Source organism: Camelus ferus, chromosome 3 (genome assembly GCF_009834535.1).
Source record: "Camelus ferus isolate YT-003-E chromosome 3, BCGSAC_Cfer_1.0, whole genome shotgun sequence".
Lineage (NCBI taxonomy): Eukaryota > Metazoa > Chordata > Mammalia > Artiodactyla > Camelidae > Camelus > Camelus ferus.
Window position 1 is genome coordinate 91,114,343 of NC_045698.1, and position 21,341 is coordinate 91,135,683.

Consider the following 21,341-nt stretch of genomic DNA (forward strand, 5'->3'; position numbering starts at 1 on the left):
ACACCTGCACCCCAATGTTCATAGCAGCACTATTTACAATAGCCAAGACATGGAAACAGCCTAAATGTCCATCAATTGATGACTGGATAAAGAAGAAGTGGTATATTTATACACTGGAATACTATTCAGCCACAGAAACTGACAACATAACGCCATTTGCAGCAATGTGGATGTTCCTGGAGAATGTCATTCTAAGTGAAGTAAGCCAGCAAGAGAAAGAAAAAATCTAAAAAAAAAAAAAAAAAAAAAAAAAAAGAAAAAGAAAAAAAAGAACATAAATACAAAACAGAAACAGACTCACAGACATAGAATACAAACTTGTAGTTGCCAAGGGGGCAGAGGGTGGAAAGGGATAGACTGGGATTTTAAAATCTAGAATAGATAAACAAGATTATACTGTATAGCACAGGGAAATATATACAAGATCTCGTGGTAGCTCACAGCAAAAAAAAAAAATGTGACAATGAATATATGTATGTTCATGTATGACTGAAAAATTGTGCTCTACACTGGAATTTGATGCAACATTGTAAGATCATTATTACTCAATAAAAAATGTTAAAAAAAAAAAAAAAAGACCCAGACTGCCAAAGCAATACTGAAGAAAAAAGAATGAAGCTGGAGGAATAATCCTCCCAGACTTCAGAGAATACTACAGAGCTACAGTAATCAAAACAGCGTGGTGTTGGTACGAGAACAGACATATGGAGCAATGGAACAGAATAGAGAGCCCAGAAATAAACCTACACACCTATGGTCAATTAATCTTCAACAAAGGAGGCAAGAATATACAATGGAGAAAAAACAGTCTCTTTAGAAAATGATATTGGAAAAACTGGACAGCTGCATGTAAAACAATAAAGTTAGAATACTCCCTCACACCATACAGAAAAATAAACTCAAAATCCAAAAATGGGCAGAAGACCTAAACAAGAAATTCTCCAATAAAGACATACAAATGGCCAACAGGCACATGAAAAAATGCTGAATATCACTAATTATAAGAGAAATGCAAATCAAAACTACAATGAGGTATCATCTCACACCAGTCAGAATGGCCATCATTCAAAAGTCCACAAATAATAAATGCTGGAGAGGAAGTAGAGAAAAGGGAACTCTCCTACACTGCTGGTGGGAATGTAGTTTGGTGCAGTCATTATGGAAAACAGTATGGAGATTCCTCCAAAGACTAAAAATAGACTTACCATATGATCCAGCAATCCCACACCTGGGCATATATCCAGAGGGAACTCTAATTTGAAAAGACAAATGCACCCCAATGTTCACAGCAACACTATTTTCAATAGCAAGACATGGAAACAACCTAAATGTCCATTGACAGATGACTGGATAAAGAAGAAGTGGTATATTTATACAATGGACTACTACTCAGTCATAAAAAATAATAAAATAATGTCATTGGCAGCAACATGGATGGACCCAGAGATTATCACTCTAAGTGAAGTAAGCCAGAAAGAGAAAGAAATATATGATATTGCTTATATGTTGAATCTAAAAAAAGACAAATGAACTTATTTACAAAACAGAGACAGACTCACAGACATGGAAAACAAACTTATGGTTACTGAGGGAGGGGGAAAGGGGTAAGTATAGATAAACTGGGAATTCGAGATTTGCAGATAATACTATATATATAAAATAGATAAACAAGTTTATACTGTATAGCACAGGGAACTATATTCAGTATCTTGTAGTAATCTATAATAAAAAAAGAATATGAAAATGAATATATGTATGTATATGTATGACTGAACTATTATGCTGTAGTCTAGAAATTGACAGAATATTGTAAACTGACTATACTTCAATTAAAAAAAAAGACAGTATGGCATGAGATTAACTTACAGATTAATGAAACAGGACACAGAACAAAATCTGACCCATACAGATATGTTCAACTGACTTTTGACAAAAGTGCCCAGGGAATTCAGTGCGGGGGGGGGGGGGATATTCTTTTCTATATAGTTATGAAACAACCAGGTATCCATACAGGAAAAGAAAGTAAGATCTTAGTGTAATGAACAAAAATTAATTCAAAATGGATCAGAGATATAAATTAAAAAAAGAAAAGAAAATTCTCACAGCAACAGAATTATTATACATGTCCTAGATAAGGGTTAGGAAGTTTCCTTCCATATATCTAGTATTTTTAAATTTTTATCATGAACAGGTTTTGCATTTTTGTCAACATTTTTCTCTGTGTTTACTGAAAGGACCATGTGTTTTTTGCCCTTTCTCTTACTAATACAGTATACTCCATTAACCAACTTATGGATGGTAAACCTCTTTGCTTTCCTATGATAAACCCAACTTGCTCACATGTCTAATACTGTCAATATACTCCTGGGTTTGGTTTGCTGTTATTTTCTTAATAATTTTTGCACGTAAGTTCATGAGATAACAATCTGTAGTCTTACTGTGATGTTTCTGTCTGGGTAATAATACTAGATTACCAGAGTAATACTATATTCATAAAAGAGGATGAAAACATTCCCTCTTATGTCTTCCAGAAGAGTTTGCATAGGATATGTAGTAATGCTTCATTAAATTTAAACATTTAGCAGTAAAGCCATCTGGGCCTAGGCATTTCTTTGGGGAAATACATATAATTATTATTTACTTTTTATAAGTCTGTTTAAAGTTTCTATTTCTTTTTGAGTGTATTTACAGTTATGTATGTCTTTTTAAGACTTGTCCAATTTTTGTTAAAAACTGCCTTATAAAGTTCTCTATTTATACTTTTAGGATAGTTACACCCTCTCTTTCATGACTGATTTTGATAGTTTCTGTCTTCTCTTTTATAAATGGTCATTCTAAATCAAGGTTTAACAATTTTGTTGATCTTTTCAAAGAACTTTTCATTTCACTGATTTTCCTCTATTGTTTTTCTGTTTTTTATTTCATTGATTTCCACTCAAGTTTTATTTCTGTTTGCTTTTAGTTTACTTTGTTATTCTTATTCTTAAGATGGAAATTTAGTATGAATGGAGGTCATTCTTTTCTCAAAAATGTGCTATAAATTTCCCTCTAAGGTCCTTCAGTTGAATCCCATCAATTATGATGTATGTTCATTTTCATTAATTACAGAATTTTTTTTATTATTTTACTTTTTTATTGATGTACAGTTATAATGTGCAAAATATTTTCTAATTTCTGTTGTGACTCTTCCTTAATCTATAGGTCACTTACAAAAGTTTTGTTTAAATTCCCACATTTTGCTCTAGTATTTATATTTCACTTCCAATATCCTCAGAGGACAAACTGTATGACTTCAGCCCTTTTTAATTCGTTGAGAGTTGTTTTATGGCCTAGAATATGCTCTATCTTGGAGAACAATGTTTTGAATCTGAAAAACATTACGTATCAGATCAAAGTGGTTGACAGTACTTTTTTTTTAAGTACAGTCAATTATAATCTGTCAATTTCTGTTGCACAGCATAATGTCCCAGTCATGCATATACATACATATATTCATTTTCATTTTTTCACTAAAAGTTACTACAAGATATTGAACAGAGTTCCCTGTGCTACACAGAGGAAACTTTTTTTAAATCTGTTTTTATTTACAGTGGCTAACATCTGTAAATCTGAAACTCCCAGATTTATCCCTTCCCATCTCCTTTCCCCGGTAACCATAAGATTGTTTACTACGTCTGCAGGTCTGTTTCTGTTTTGTAGGTGAAGTCATAGAGTTCTTTATAAAAATTTTGAGATTCCACACATGAGTGGTACCATATGGTATTTTTCTCTTTCTGGCTTACTTAGAATGATGATCTCCAGGTCCATCCATGTTGCTGCAAATGGCATTATTTTATTCTTTTTTATGGGTGAGTAGTATTCCACTGTACAAATACACCACAACTTCTTTATCCAGTCATCTGTCAATGGACATTTGGGTTGTTTCTATGTCTTGGCTATTGTATATAGTACTGCTATGAACACTGGGGTGCAGGAATCTTTTCAAATTAAGAGTTCCCTCCGGATATATACCCAGAAGTGAGATTGCTGGATCATATTGTAGGTCTATTTTTAGGTTTTTGAGGAATATCCATACTGTTCTTCATAATGGCTGCACCAAACTACATTCCAACCAGCAGTGTAGGAGGGTTCCCTTTTCTCCACATTCGCTCCAGTGTTTATCACTGATGGACTTTTGAATGATGGCCATTCTGACTGGTGCGAGGTGATACCTCATAGTAGTTCTGATTTGTGTTTCTCTGATAATTAGTGATATAACAGTACTTTTAAAGCTTAGTCTTAAGCAATTTTTCAGTCTAGTGGTTCTACTGATTATTCAGAGTAGAATTTTGAAATCTCCAGCCATAACTGTTAAATTTCTATTGATCCTTTCTATTGTCAGTATTTATCTCTTGTACTTTGGAACTCTGTATTTACATGTACACAGAGTAAAACTGTTGTGTTTGTAATATATTGATCCCTCTAGTAATATTTCCTATCTTACAGTCTATTTCCATGGATACTGATATAATCATTCCTGTTCTCTTATAAATACAATTTGCCTAGTATGTCCCCTTATATCCCTTTACTTTCAGTGTATTTGTGCTGTGAAGCTAAAATATCTCCTGTAGACAGCATACAACTGGATCTCTGACTGTTATGGATCTGATCATCTGTCTTTGATGGGTATGTCTAAACCACGCACATGTAATGAAATTACTGATGTGACTGCAAAATGTTGTCTGCCATTTTACTATTTATTTTGTAAATGTCTCATGTATTTTGTTCCTTTTTCTCCTTCATTGCCATCATTTCTGTTTAACAAATATTTTTAGTGTACCATTTTAATTCCTTGGATGGTTTTTAAAAGCTGTCTTTTGTTATATTCTTCATGATTTAACTATAGACTACAATATGGATCATGAATAACACAAAGCTGTCCACTCTCACCGCTTTCAACCAATACTGTACTAGAGATTCTAGTTAGGGTAATTAGGCAAGAAAAGAAATCAAAGGCACACAGAATTTTAAGGAAAGAATAAAACTGTCTCTACCAAAAATGACTAATCCTGTATGGAGAAAACTGTAAGTACCTACCAACTTAACTACTAGAACTTAGAGTATATCAAGGTCACAGGATATAACATCAATATATAAAAACCAATTGTATTTGTCTATACTTGCAATCAATAAAATAAAAATGAAATTAAGAAAACAATGCCATTTAGGGAAGCATCAAAAAGAAAAAAATTCAGAAGCAATTTAACAAAAGTCTAAGACTTATACAATAAAAACACAAAATATTACTGAGTGAAATTAAAGATGATATAAATATATGTAGAAACAATCCATGTTTATGGACCGGAAAATGTAGTACTGTTAAGACTGCAAGTCTCCCCAAATTAATCTACAGATTCCAAATATTCCTAGGCTTCCAGTTTCTGATTAGGCATTCAAGAAATTTGGAAATTACCACTCTGTTCTAATAAGTAAAAAGTTGAACAAACTGAAAAATCAGTAACTTTTCTTAGATCCCTAAGAGGAGTGTGGTAACAAGGGCAAATCATTGTCCCCAGATTGGAAAGAATGACAAATACAGAAAATCAAAACTTAGAGCAGCAATCTCAGAGGAAACTAGTGCCAGGGTAGGGAAAAATTGGAGCATAACTGACAAACTGCTAGAAGCTCAGCATGGACTACTATGAGTTAAAAACTCTAGGAAGACAAAGGCACTGCAGAGACCTCAACTCTTTTTTGAGTTTACTTCCTGAAATCTCTACCAGGTTCTAACAGTGACTAACAAAGCCCCTTCTGCTTCTGGCGCGGGAATGAAAAGGAACCACTCTGAAGCATGCCACCACATTCTTCTTAAGAACGTCTGCCCTGAGGAGAAACTATTCCATCAGAGCCTAACAAACCTGCAGAAAGGGAAACATCTAAGTCAAGTTGGCTCTAGCCTCCTATTTGGAGAAAGCAGCAGTCCTGTCAAACCTACAGGGAGGGAAAAAAACCTAAGAAACATGTAAAATTCACAACCCAAAGGCAAAGGCTCACTAAAAGAATGAAACCTATTAAAAGAACTATAAAATACACTTCCTACCCCAACACCTTACTATCGTATTACTAAAGGTCTATTTACAGCAATTCCTTTTACCCAGGACATCGTGTCTGGCTAGCAAGAAAAAGTTATAAGGCATTCTAAAGGGCATAAAATACAGCTGGAAAAGACAGAGCAAGCACAAGAAACAGACTCAGATGTGGTAGGGATGTATAAAAATAATTACACACAATGACCAAGTGGGATTTAACTCAGATATGCAAGGTTGGTTCAACATTCAAAAATCAATCAAAGTAATCCATCACATCAACAGGCTATAGAAGAAATATCATATAATCATATCAACAGATGCAGAAAAACATCTGACAAAATGTAACCCCTATTCACAATAAAAACTCAGTACACTAGGGAGAGAGGGACTTTCTCAACTTGATAAAGACTATCCATAAAACATCAACAGCTAGTATCACACTTACTGATGAGAAACTCAATGCTTTACCTAGATTAAGAACTAAGGAATGATGTTCACTCTCCACCAAGGCTTTTCAAGATCATACTGGAAGCCTTACCTAATATAATAAAAAAAAAGTATATAAAAGGTAAACAGATTGAGAAGACATAAAACTACCCTTGTTTGTACATGACATGATTGTCTATGCAGAAATCTTGAAATAATTAACCAAGAAAACTCCTGAAAACTAGTAAGCAATTACAGGTGAATATACAAAAGTTAACTACTTTCCTATACAATAGCAAGAACATATGGAATTTAAGCAAAAAACACAATGTCATTTACATCAGTATTCCAAAAAATGCAATACAGTTGCTCCTTGAACAACACGGGGGTTAGTTAGGGGGTGCCAAACCTTCTTCCGTCAAAAATTGGAGTATAACTTTACAGTCAACCCTCCAAATCTGCAGTTTCAAACCCGCAAATCCACCCAACTGCAATTCCTGTAGAACTATACAGTTTAATGAAAAATATCCACATATAAGTGGACCTGTGCAGTTCAAACCAGTGTTCTTCAAGGGTCAACTGTCTTAAGGTAAAAATCTAACAAAATCCATACAAAATCTGTATGAGGAAAATTATAAAACTTTAATGAAAAGTATCAAAGAAGAACTAAATAAATATAGAGATATTCCATGTTCATTGGCAAGAAGACTCACTGTTGTCAAGACGTCAGTTCTTCTCACTTGATTGATAAACAATGCAATCCCAATCAAAATTTAAGCAAGTTATTTTGTGGATAAATAACAAACATAACATTGAAAGGAAAGAACAAAATCAAAGGGCTGACATTATCTGACTTCAAGATTTACCACAAAGCTATAGTAATCAAGACACTCTGGTACTGGTGAAAGAATAGATCAGTGGAACAGAATAGAGAGGCCAGAAATAAACCTCCATAAACACAGTCACCTAATCTTTGACAATGCAGCACAATGGAGTAAAGTCAGTCTTTTTAACAAATGGTGCTGGACAACTGGACACCCACATGTGAAAAAAATAACCTAGACATACACTTTACGTCCTTGACAAAAATTAACTCAAAATGGACCACAGATCTAAATGTAAAATGCAAAACTATAAAACTCTAAAAGGTGGGGGAAGGGTAATAGCTCAGCGGTAGAGTATATACTTAACACGCACAAGGTCCTGAGTTCAATTCCCAATACCACCATTAAAAAAAAAAAAAAAAAAAGAAAGAAAGAAGGAAAAAAAAAAAACCCTAGAAGATAAAAATACAGGAGAAGACCTAGACTCTGGGTGTGGCAACAACATTTTTAGCTACACCACCAAAGGCATGATACATTAAAATATCATAAGCTTTGATAAGCTCAACATAAGTGTGATAAGCTGCACTTCATCAAAATTAAAAACTGCTCTACAAAAGACACAGTTAAGAGAATTAGACAAGTCACAGACTGAGAGAAAATATCTGAAAAGGTAATTCTGATAAGAGATTGTTATCTAAAATACACAAATAACTCTTAAAACAATAAGAAAACAGATAACATGATTAAAAAATGGGCCACAGACCTTAACAGACAACCCACCAAAGAAGATATACACATGGCAAGTAAGCACATGGAAAGATGCTCCACATCATATGTCATTAGGGAAATGCAAATGAAAGCAATGAGATACCATTCATTTAGCCATATTAGTATGGCCAAAATCCATAACACTGACAACACCAAACGTTGGCAAGAATGTGGAGCAACAGGAACTTTCATTCACTGCTGCTAAGAGTGCAAAATGGTACAGCCACTTTGGAAGACAGTTTGGCAATTCCTTACAAAACTAAAAATATTCTTGCCATATACTTCAGTAATTATGTTTCATGGTATTTACCCAAAGGAGTTAAAAACTCATGTCCACAGAAAAATTTGCACTTGGATGTTTACAGCAGCTTAATTCATTAATTGCCAAAACTTGGAAGCAACCCAGATGTGCTTCAGAATATGAATGGATAAAATAAACTGTAATACATTCAGATTACAGACTAGTATTCAGTGCTAAAAGAAATGAGCTGTTAAGCCATGAAAAGACACAGAAGAAACTTAAAAGTATATTTCTAAGTGAAAGAATCCAATCTGAATACACCACATACTGTATGATTTCAACTATATGCCACTTGGAAAATGCACAACTATGAAGACAATAAAAGGTAGTGGTTGCCAGGGGTTGGAGGAAGGGAGGAATTAATAGGTGGAATTCAGAGGAATCTCAGGGTTGGAAAACTACTCTGTATGATACTCTAATGGCAGATATGTATCTTTATATATTTGTTCAAACACATAGAATGTACAATACCAAGAGTGAACCCTAACATAAACTATGTACTTTGTGTGATAATGATATGGCAATGCAGGTTCAACAACTGTAACATATATACCACTCTGGTGAGGGAAGTTGGTAATGGTGGAGGCTATTCAAGAGTAGGGGCAGAAGGTTTATGAAAAATCTCTGTATTTTCAGCTCCATGCTATAAACCTAAAATTGCTGTAAAAAAATATGCTATTTGGAAATAAATGATATATCATTTCTTCTAAAAATCCCATCAGACTTTATTTATAAATCGACAAACAGATCCTCACATATATATGGAAAAACAAAGGACCTAAAATAATCAAAACCATTCTAAAAATCAACAAAGTTGTGAGACTTATAATACTGATCTGAAACCTTACAATAAAGTCACAATAATTAAGACAGTAGTATTGGTACCAAGATAGAAAAAGTTACATGAAACAATAAATATTAGTTCAGAACAAACAAACAAACATCATACAATCAACTGACTTTCAACAAAAGTAACAAGGCATTTCAATGCCTTTTCATCATATGGCACTGGGTCACCTGGCTATCCTTAAGCAAAAAATAAAAAGTAACAAAAACAAAACTAAAAATTAACTCATAATGGAAATAGGCAAAAATCTAATAGCTAAATCTGAAAATGATCTAGAAAAAAATCCAAAGAGAAGGTAATTGTTAGGTTAGGTTATGCAAAGATACTATGAAGAAAAGAAAAAGATAAGCCACAGAAAAAATAAAATTTATATGCAAATCATATATCTGATAAAGAACTTGTGTCCAAAACATAAGTTCTTACAACTTGATAAAACACAATTGAAAATCACGTATCTCATAAAAATTTGTATCCAAAACATATAAATTCTCACAACTTGATAAGACAAACAATACAAATGAAAAATAGTGAAAAGCTCTGAACATACATCTCAACATAGAAGGCACAGGAATGCCTAATAAGCATGTGAAGAAATTCTCAACAGTACTAGTCACTACTGAAATCCAAATTAAAATTACACTGAGATAACTATAAACACATACTACAGTGGTAATAATCAAAAACACTGCCAATACCAAGTGATAGAGAGGATGTGGAGAAACTAGATCCATTATATGTTGCTGGTGAGAATGTAAAACAATAGTCATCTTTTAAACAATTTGGCCTTTCCTCAAAAATTAAACATACAACACAGCAATTTCACTAATGGACATCTACGAAAGAAATTAAAGTGCACAGACTATATGAAGATATGTGTGAATCCTTGATAGCAGCGTTATTCACAAAAACCCCTAAACTAAACAATAAAAATTTTCAAAATTTTCACCTTCTCATGAATGGCTAGAAAAAAATGTGAAATCTTCATAGAATGAAATACAACTTAACAATTTTTAAAAAAGAATGTGCTATGAGTGATATGTGCTAAAACTGGGATGAATCTCAAAAACATTATGTTAAGTGAAAGAAATCAAAACAGAAGACTAATCTAAAATATTTGCAGAAGGTAGATATTATCTATCATATTAACTGTAAAAGGCATGAGAAAACTTTTTCAGGTAATGTTAAGTCTTCTAAAACTGTGACGTGCCAATGTATTCATTTACTATATATTACTGTACTGTAAGCGTGAGATGGGTCAATTTTATGGTATGTAAATTATACACCAATAAAGCTATTTTAAGAAAATTGTCTAAGAATACACAAAAGAAAATCTTTACAAACTTGGAGTAGGTAAAGATCAGTTGAAAAAAAGCCTCCTTTGGACTTCACATTTAAAGTAGTCACCACAAAAAATAAAAAGGCAAGACACAGTCTGAGAAAAATATCTATAATACATATATCTCACAAAGATATATAACTAATACAACTCAAAAATAAATAGATAACCTCAAAAGAATTGAATCAGCTTTCCACAAAAGACACATGAGTGGTCATCAACTACATGCAAAAATGTTAAATATGATTAGTTATCATGCAAATGAAAATACCACAGTGAGATCTCATTACAAGGACACCAGAATAGCTAAAATTAAAAGAGAAATCATATCAAGTGTTGAAGAGGATGTTGAACAAATAGAATTCTCATTAACTGGAGGTGGGAATGTATGTAAATGGTAAACCACTCAACAAAACATTCTGGCATTTTTTTTTTTTTTTTTAAGTTAAACACATCACACAACTCAGCCACTGTACTCGAAGGTATCCACTTAGGAGAAGCAAAAACACGTCTATACAAATATTTCTACGTAATTGTTCATAGGAGCTTTTTTGTAATAGTTAAAAATTAGAAACAACCTTAATGTCTTTCAACAGATGAATGGATAAATACATCATGGAATATCCAAATAATGCAATGCTACTGAGCAAATTTACAAAATGAACCACTGCTACACACAGCAACATCAGAGAATCTCCAAAACATTATGCTAAGTGAAAAATCTTAGACATAAAAAGCTGTACATGATTCCATTTGATAAAACAGTAGGAAATGTAAACTGATCTATATGTCAGAAAGCACAACAGTGGTTGCCTGGAGATGAGGGCCCAAGAAAGGAGAAATTATAAACAGACAACTACATAAAAGGTATTTATGAAAAATTTAGAGTTATAATTACACTTGGTGAAAAACTGAATGCTTCCACCTTCCAATCACCAACTCCCCTTTTGGAATGAAAACAAGTAAAAGAAGTCTACTCTTACTTCATCTCTTCAACACTATACTGTAGTTTCTTCCCAGCACAATAAGGCAAAAAAACGGGGGGGAGCATTCACATTAGGAAAAAAAAGAAGTAAAATTATCTATTCGCAGATGACAAGATCATTTATTTAGAACATCTTAAGAATCTATAAAACAGCTACTAGAACTAATACATGAATTTAGTAAGAATGCAAAATATAAGATTAACATATACAACACTTGAACACTAAAAACAAAATACTGCTGTGAGAAATTTAAGAAGACTTAAATTAAGAATGATCACTTTGTTTACGGTTCAAAAGAGTCAACTGTTAAAATGTCAATACCTCCCAAACTGGTCTATAGATTCAGTGTTTTCCCAGTCAAAATCCTAGGCTTTTTTTTTTACCTAATTAACAACCTGATTCCAAAATTCATAAGGAATTATAAAGAATCTATAATAACAATTTGGCCAAGTTGGAAGACCCATACTACCTTATTTTGTGATTTATTATAAAGCTACAGTCATCAGGATAATGTTGTAAGGGCACCAGGTAAAAAAATATATCAATTAAATTTGAACAAATATGCAAAGGATAGAGAAAGGATAGTTTTGTCAACAAATGCTATTGGAATAATTGAATACCCATAGATAAAAAGCTGAAATTAGACCCATATCACATACCATGTAAAAAAAAAATCTCAAAATAGATCACAGACCTAAATATATCATAGTAAAATCTAAAACTATAGAGCTTCCAGAAGAAATTATAGAAAATAATTCTTTGTGATCTTGTGTTAATCAAATATGTCTTATATACAAGAAAAACAGTTCATTAAAGGAAAAAAACCTGATAAAATGAACTTCATCAAAATCAAGTTCTTCAGCTCTTCAAAAAATAATTAACAGATGGAAAACAATCCATCGAGTGGGAGATATCTGCAAGTTACCCAACTCTTAAAGGACCTATATACAGCATATATAAAGAAATTAAAATAAGACTAAAACTCAAAAATAAGAAATTAAACATGTCTGCCACCCACCTCCCCATAACCCTCCTCCCCCAAATGGGCAAAAAATTCAAAAATACACTTTACAAAAGATATACCACTGACAAGCACATGAAGATACTCACCCTCATTAGCCTTTAGGAAAATGAAAATTTAAACCACAATCAGGTATCATACCAATCAGATAAGTCAACTTAAAAAGACTGACCTTACCAAGTGTTAGTAATGATATGATGTGGAACAAATAGAACTCTCATTCACTGCTGGTGGGAATATAAAATGGCACAACAACTTTGGACAAGAGTATGGCATTTTCCTGAAAGGTTAAACATCCACTTACTACATTAACCTAGCCATTACTAGGTATATATCCAAAATAAATGAAAGTATGTGCCCACATGAAGTATAATAATTTAGCTATTCCATTTGTAAATATTTACTTGAGAAATAAAAGCGTATGTCCACAGTACACAAATGTTCATAGCAACAGTATTCAAAAATAGGAGACTTAAATGTCCATCAGTAGTTGAATGCTAAGCAAATAGTGGTATATCCAAGCAAATAATACTGCAATAAAAAATTAAGTATTGGTACAAATAACATGGATAAACCTCAACATAATTTTACTGAGTGTGAGAAACTAAGCAAGAAAAGAGTATACACTCTATGGTTCACCTTATATAAAATTCTAGAAAATGTAAACTAATCTATAGTGGCAAGAAAAAAAAAATCAGTGATTCCTGGGGACCAGGGGAGAGAGCAAGGAAGGATGACAGAAGGTTTACGAAGAGGCATGAGGAAATTGTTGGGGGGGGGGTGGTGATGAACATGTTCATTACCTTTACTGGTACTTTTATGGGTGTATACATATGCCAAACTTATTAAACTGTATAATACAAATACGTGCAGTTTAGTTTGTCAATTACACCTTAATAAAGTTGTTAAAAAAGACATAATTGAGAAAGTGAAAATGCAAACCAAATAATGAGATAAAATGTGGTCCAATACCTGTCAACCTGCATCATTCTTACAATAAACACAAACAACTCAACCTTCAAACAGGTGCATACACACACACACAAAACTTAGAGACTTCACAAAAGAGTACAGAGGAAGCAATGGCCAAAAAGCACAAGGAAAAGTGCTCAATATCATTAATCAGCAGGAAAATGAAAATTAAAACCACTTCACAGTGACTAGAGCAGCTAAGCTAAGACTGATGACACCACATGTTGGTGATTACGTAGAAACTGGAACAGAACTCTTACCCATTGCTGGTGGGAGTTTAAAATGGAACAACTACTGGAACACAGATCAGCAGTTTCTCACACATAGTTTATAAAACTTCAAGACACATTATAAAGCTACAGTAATTACAACAATGTCATATTTACTCAAGCACAGACAAAATCTAATGGAATAGATTTGGAGCCCAGAAACAGGCACACATATCTGTGGGTAACTGATTTATGCAAAAGGTGGCACTGAATTAAAGAACTGAATGAAAACGGGAGAACATAAAGCAATCTATATGGAAAATCACACTATACTACAGCATACTCAAAAGTCAATTGAAAGGAAAACAAGACAATTTCTAGAAAGTAATAAGGGAAAATACAGAAATATTTCTTAAGCAAAGGAACAAAAACAACAAAAGGAAAAGACTGAATTACTCTACATTACAGTTAAGAACTTGTGTTCATCCAAAGATACTACTAAGAGAATAAATAATACAAGGCAGAGTGGGGGAAAAGATACTCGCGACAAAAATAACCAAGCAAGAATTCTTATTCAGAATACACAAAGAATGGCCACATCTCATTAACAGAAACACAATGCATTAAAAAAAAAATAAGGAACAGACTGAAGAAGCACTTTACAAAAAAGGTTATTCAAATGAAAATGTACTCATTAATCAGCAATCAGTAATTTGCAAATCAAAATTATAGTGAGATATACATATACTCAGTAGAATAAATGAAATCAAGCAGTCAAAAAGAAAATGACAATACTAAGTGGTGGTAAGAATATGGAACAATAGGAATTCTCATACATTGCTTTGGAATACAACTTGCAATGAACAATTAAAGCTGAAAATAGGCACATGCTGTAAACTAACAATATTCTGCTAGGTACACCTACAGAAATGTTAACAAGTGCATCTAATGTACAAAGATGTTCACAGCCGATTTACTTATAATAGCCCTCAACTATGCAAACAACGAAATAAATACTCATTAATGAGAACAAACTAACTATATGCAACAACATAGACACACCTCATAAACATAACATTGAGCCATAGAAAACATATATAAAAGAATACTGTAAGATTACATTCATATTAAGTTCAAAAGTAAAAAACCAAACTACAGCATTCAGTTGTGCATATCCTCAGGCTAAACTGATTAAAATTTAGGAAAATGTGATCTCTAGGGGAAAGAGAGTTGATATGAGAAAAGACAAGCAGGCTGCTTCCAGTGTGCTGGCAAGTGTCAATTTCTTGATCTGAGCAGCGATTAGTCAAATGTTCAATTTATTATTAACTTGTTAACATGTACATATAGGTTACCTGCACTTTTCCCATTTAAGTCACAGAAAAAAGTTCCTATTTGGGTCAGAAATAGGAAAAATAAGTATTTGTTTTTGTCTACATATGTATTTAAAATATTAGAAAGATATGCAAGGCATTAACAGAAGTCGTTAGCTTTTTATGCAGATGAGCTGAATAGTGTGGATAATAAGAAAAGTGGAAATATTTAAAGTATAACTTGTATTACTTTGACTTCCAAATAGTACAAGTTTATTACTTAGTCAAAAATTATTTTTAAAATTATATCTTTTAAAAAAAGGGTATTACTTCTGATGTTAGTGAAAGGTTATAACCATTTCCAACCTCACTGACTAGCAGAGTGCCTGACACATGCAGGCACTCAATAAATGTGTTCTAAATGAATTAATGCCTCAGTGCTTGAAATATTCTGACTGAAATGCTTATTCTCTCCTCCTCTGCCTAGCTAATCCTGCTTATCTGTAGAATCCATTTCCACAACTTCCTCCCCAGAAGTTTTCTTTCCACATCACACAGTAAGAGCCCAAAAGCAGTCATCCAAATCCAAGGTAATTCAGTCTTGTTTCATCCTAATACCATGGAGATGACAATCTATGCTTATTTGTTACATAAATGATTGTTTCAATGAATACAAGCAATAATTTTATTTAAAAATCACATGTAATGATGTCTATACTTTCTTGAGCTACAGTGAAAATTTACTGTGACAACTAGAAAGAACTGAATTCTAGGGGAAAAAATTCAGATTCATTTCAAAATAAAGACAATTACATTTCAGATTTGATTTATTCCCTATCTCCCTTGTTTATAGTAAACTGTAAAATGTTTACTAGTTTAAATGACATGTAAAATTTCATTAAGAGATAAGAGGTTGTACTTTAGATGCTTTATTATAATGTATACAAAACTAGGGTTTGGGAGATAAACCTCATAAAAACTCAAAGACCTGCCCCCTCAGTTAAATTTCTGGGAGTTCCATGATTTGGGGCATGACAAAATATCCCCTAGGAGGTGAAATACAAGGCACCTCACAACATCTAGCACAAAAAGAGAGGCACAATTCTTGATTAGTTGTTTGGCATCCTAGAGGTAACCCATACTGAGTGACCCAATTTCAGAGTTGCCTGTAAGGCTGCCAGTAAATTCAGGGTGCAGTATAAGCACTGTACCACTTGGGCTTTATGATCCAGCATATTCAACAATGGATTGATTATTTAGTGTTCATGTCAAACAGAGATGCTCTAAGGAATCTCAAATCATTAACATGAGAATTACAGTGCAAACCTCTAGGATTTCTGAAGTACCTATGCCCTCTTCTGCAAATAACTATTCTACTTTTGAGAAACAACTTCTGGCTTGCTACTGGTCCTTGCTGAATGCCTGACCATGGGACCTCAGGTGACTATGTAGCCTGAACTTCCCACCATGAACTACATTCCTAGCCTTAAGGGTTGGGCATGAGCAGTAGTAATCTATTATCAAATAAATATAGTGTATAGGAGACTGAGTTTACCCAGGTCCAGAATAAACTGCATGAGCAGGTAGCTCAGACTGCTTCAACACCAGTTGTGTATGCACTGTCCCCTCTACCTCAATCTGTGCTTGTGCCTATGCCCACCTGGGAAGTTCCTTACGACCAAGTGGACTAAGGAAGAAGAAACCTGAGCCTGTTTCACAGTTGAGTTGGCACAACATGCTGGTATTACCCAAAAGTAGACAGCCCCACTCAAAAGTGACCCTAAAGGAAGGCGGTGAAGGAAAAATCCTCCTAGAGAATAGAACTTCAAGTAGTACATTTGGCTGTCCATTTTATCTGGATTGAGAGGTGGCCAGAATTACTGATCTAAACAGATTCATGGGCAGTTACTAATGGTTTGGTTCAATGGCCAGAGACTTGTAAGGAACAGGATTGGAAGACTGGTGACAAGGAAGCCTGAGAAAAGGTATGTGGAATGGGACAGTCTTCGAAGATAGTCTGTGTCCCGTGTGAATGACCAAAGGGCATCCATTGCAGAGGTAAACAAAATGACATGCTCTACAGATGTCAATCAAACTCCTTCCCCAGCCACTCCAGCACTTGTTCAATGGGCGTATGAATGAAATGCCCATGGCGGCAGAGATGGAAAATATGCAGGGGCTCAACTGCTAATGTTACTGCTGGGTACCTAGACTGCCAAAAGCAGAGACCAATACTGAATCTCTGATATGGCACCATTCCTCAAGGGAACCACTGAGTCACCTGGAAGCAGATTATTTACATTGGACTTTTTCTATCATGGAGGAGGCAGATACTTGTTCTTACTGGAATAGACACATTCTGGAAATAACCTGCCTTTCCTGTACCTAATGCTTCTGCCAGCACCACTATCCACAGGCTCACAAACTACCTTATCTATGGCCTCTATTCTAGACAGTATCATTTTTGACCAAGGAATTCATTTTGCAGCAAAGGTTTCTGTCTCTCCCAATAACCAGAACACATCGGTCTGGTATTCAAGGTGTGGAAATAGGAGTGGCTCCTCTCATTGTTAAACCTAATAACTCATTCACAGAATTTTTGCTCCCCCTCCCTAAAACTTTGAGCTCTGCTGGTTTTGAGTCTTAGTGCCCAAAAGATTGCTTCTACCAGGAAACACAATAGTTCCACTGAATTAGAGACTTCCATCTGGCCACTGAATCAAAAGGCAAGAAAAGGGGTTATCCTACTAGTCTGAGAGATTACGCCCAATCACCAAGAAGAAACTGAGTTGCTGCATACAATGGCGACCAGGAGGACTACATCTGATGCACCAGGGATTCTCTTAAGCCCCTTACAGCACTTCCATGGTCCACTGTTAAAGGTTAACGGAAAACTACAGCAATAAAAGGGGGAGGCGGTAAGACAAGTAAAGACCCTTCAGAAATAAAGGTTTTGCGTCTACCATCAGGTGAAGAACCCAGAACAGCTGAAATTCTAGCTGAGGGCAGAACTACTGAATGAGTAGTGAAAAAAGGAAGCTAGAGATATCAACTCATTCATATGGAAGCCAAGTAACCAAAGGAGTACCAGTTATTTAGTGCTGCTCAAATCCAAATGCATTATTTCTCAGTTTCAAATATACTTTGTATACAAGCTTCTGCACAGCAAAGGAAACCAGAAATAAAACAAGAAGAAAACCTACGGAATGGGAGAAAATTTTTGCAAGTGAAACCGACAAAGGCTTGATCTCCAGAATATATAAGCAGCTCATACGACTCAATAAGAAAAAAATAAACAACCCAATCCAAAAATGGGCAGAAGACCTAAACAAGCAATTCTCCAAGGAAGACATACAAATGATCAAAAAGCACATGAAAAAATGCTCAGTATCACTAATTATCAGAGAAATGCAAATCAAAACTACAATGAGGTATCACCTCACACCAGTCAGAATGGCCGTCATTCAAAAATCCACAAATGACAAATGCTGGAGAGGCTGTGGAGAAAGGGGAACCCTCCTACACTGCTGGTGGGAATGCAGTTTGGTGCAGCCACTATGGAAAACAGTGTGGAGATTCTTCAAAAGACTAGGAATAGACTTACCATATGACCCAGGAATCCCACTCCTGGGCTTGTATCCAGAAGGAAATCTACTTCAGGATGACACCTGCACCCCAACGTTCATAGCAGCACTATTTACAATAGCCAAAACATGGAAACAGCCTAAATGTCCATCAACAGGTGACTGGATAAAGAAGAAGTGGTATAGTTTATACAATGGAATACTACTCAGCCATAAAAACCGACAACATAACGCCATTTGCAGCAACATGGATGCTCCTGGAGAACGTCATTCTAAGTGAAGTAAGCCAGAAAGAGAAAGAAAAATACCATATGAGATCGCTCATATGTGGAATCTAAAAAACAAAAACAAAAACAAACAAACAAACAAAAACAAAGCATAAATAAAGGACAGAAATAGAGTCACAGACAGAGAATACAGACTTGTGGTTACCAGGGGGGTGGAGGGTGGGAAGGGATAGACTGGGATTTCAAAATTGTAGAATAGACTACACTGTATAGCACAGGGAAATATACATAAAATGTTATGATAACTCACAGAGAAAAAAATGTGACAATGAGTGTGTATATGTCCATGAATAACTGAAAAATTGTGCTGAACACTGGAATTTGACACAACATTGTAAAATGATTATAAATCAATAAAAAATGTTAAAAAAATATACTTTGTAATAAAGGATCTGGATTTAGTCAAGACTCTCCTTTGCTCAGCTGGAGATGTTAAAGCTTTATCAGTAAAGGGTGCTAGTAGAAGGACACTGCAGTAGAAAAGTGTTCTTTGCTCTGCAGGGTGTGTGTGTTTAAGGCAAAGGGAGGTCCTATCTCCAGATTCAGGGCCCAGCTACACCCTAGCACGAGGTAGGGGAATTCTACTGCTTATCAGTCCTGGTCAGAGGTTCTCTTCCTGACAGCCTTGACCTAACAACTGTGGACAGTTCTGGTTCAGGGCAACCAAGTGAACTTCTCCATTATCTATTGGACTATTCTCCAACAGGGTCTGAATTTCAGTTTTAGGGAGAGGGTTCCTCTTTCAAGTTTGTTCCTTCCTTGGGTATTCTCCCTTAGCTCTTTTATCCTTTTAAGTACCTAATTCCTTGAAATAGTTAATAATTCTTAAAACTGTCCCTGTTCAAATTACTATGTGGTTTCTCTCGACTCACTGATATGGGGAGTAATAATTACCTTAAAATCTACAGAAATAAGCTCTATTTTTATAAACTGGAACACTATTAGTGCTCCTTCTCCTATAATACATAGTACTCATATTCTGTTGATTGTAATAATCATATCCTAATGCTATTATGCTACAATAATATTAACGGAAGCCAAAAATTATTTGATGTTTAATATATGTTAACTATTATTCTAGGTAGTTTATTGCTATTGACTCATCTAATCCTAACAACCACCCTACAACAACCTATTACAAGTATCACTCAAACACAAAATACAAATATTCTGGAATTGTTCATTAAATAACAAATAAACTTCTTTAATAACCATGTTTGCTGTGAAGTTCATGACAGTTACATTAAAGCATACCATGACTGATGTTTAAAAAAATTTTCATTCATTTCAATTATTTTAAAGATAAACTTCATTGTCTTGATCACAGACTAATGGTAAATTATCATGGCTGGTTAGTAGCTACATAAAGTCCTTACAACAAATTCATGACTGTTCATAACAGCAGAAAACAGAAGATATTCCAAAGAATACTAAGATTCCTAAAACATAACCGTAACCATTATCAACCCAGGTTATTCTGTCTCTCTGTAATGAGTAAACTACTAACTCATTACAAATCATTAAAGTGAGTTTCAGAAACACAGGAGAAAGGAACAATAGCCAAAATGCTTAAATAACCAAGAATTATATACTTTATTTGTAAAAACAGCCAATAACATGTTTTATTCTGTAGTCATGAAGCACAGACTTCATTTAACCAAAGGCTGATGATGGAAAGTTTCAAGGCTCAAGACATGGCTTTAAAAATGGCATCAAAACTGAGGTGCCCCATACCATCTATCGAGTAGACTGGAACTTGGTACTCAAATTTAATCATTTTGCAACTAAATTAATTCAGCTGCAATAGGAAGTCTTGTTTTAAAAGCCTAAAAACCTCTTCTCAACATTATTGGAAAAGAGTCACTAAAAAATTACATTGTTATGTCATCAAATTATAATTTGAAGGCAGAAAATCTTAAGAATTGCTAAAAGATCAAAATTTCTAAGAATATGGTATCTCACCATCTTTTCAACCACTATTCTCTTTTTGTACCTAATTATCTTAATGGTGATAATTGACAATTACTTATAACAGCCAGGCACTGATCTAAGAGCTTTATATACATAAGCTTATTTATTTATCAAAACTGGCTTATGGAATGGATTCTATTATTGCCCCTATTTTACAAATGAGGAAACTGAAATACAAGGGGATTAAGTAACTTGCCCCAGAAGCAGTAGAACTACTTCTGACGTGAACTCATGCAGTTTGGATCTAGGAATGTCAACTCTGTAATTGCTACTGAGAACTCTCCGTAAGTAGCTTGTTAAAACCTCATGAAGACACTGAAGTAGGTACTCTTATTATCCTCATTTTACACACAAGAAGACTAAAATTCATCCAAAGTCATAAAACTAGTAACTGATAAAATCAGGATTCTACCCTCATCTGCCTTACT

General features: G+C 34.3%; 1 protein-coding gene across 6 annotated transcripts in view; it reads right to left on the reverse strand.

Moving 5' to 3' along the window:
- Positions 1-21,341, reverse strand: part of RAPGEF6 (Rap guanine nucleotide exchange factor 6) — a 197,864-nt gene that overhangs the window by 148,833 nt on the left and 27,690 nt on the right. The gene's annotated exons all lie outside the window — the stretch shown is intronic.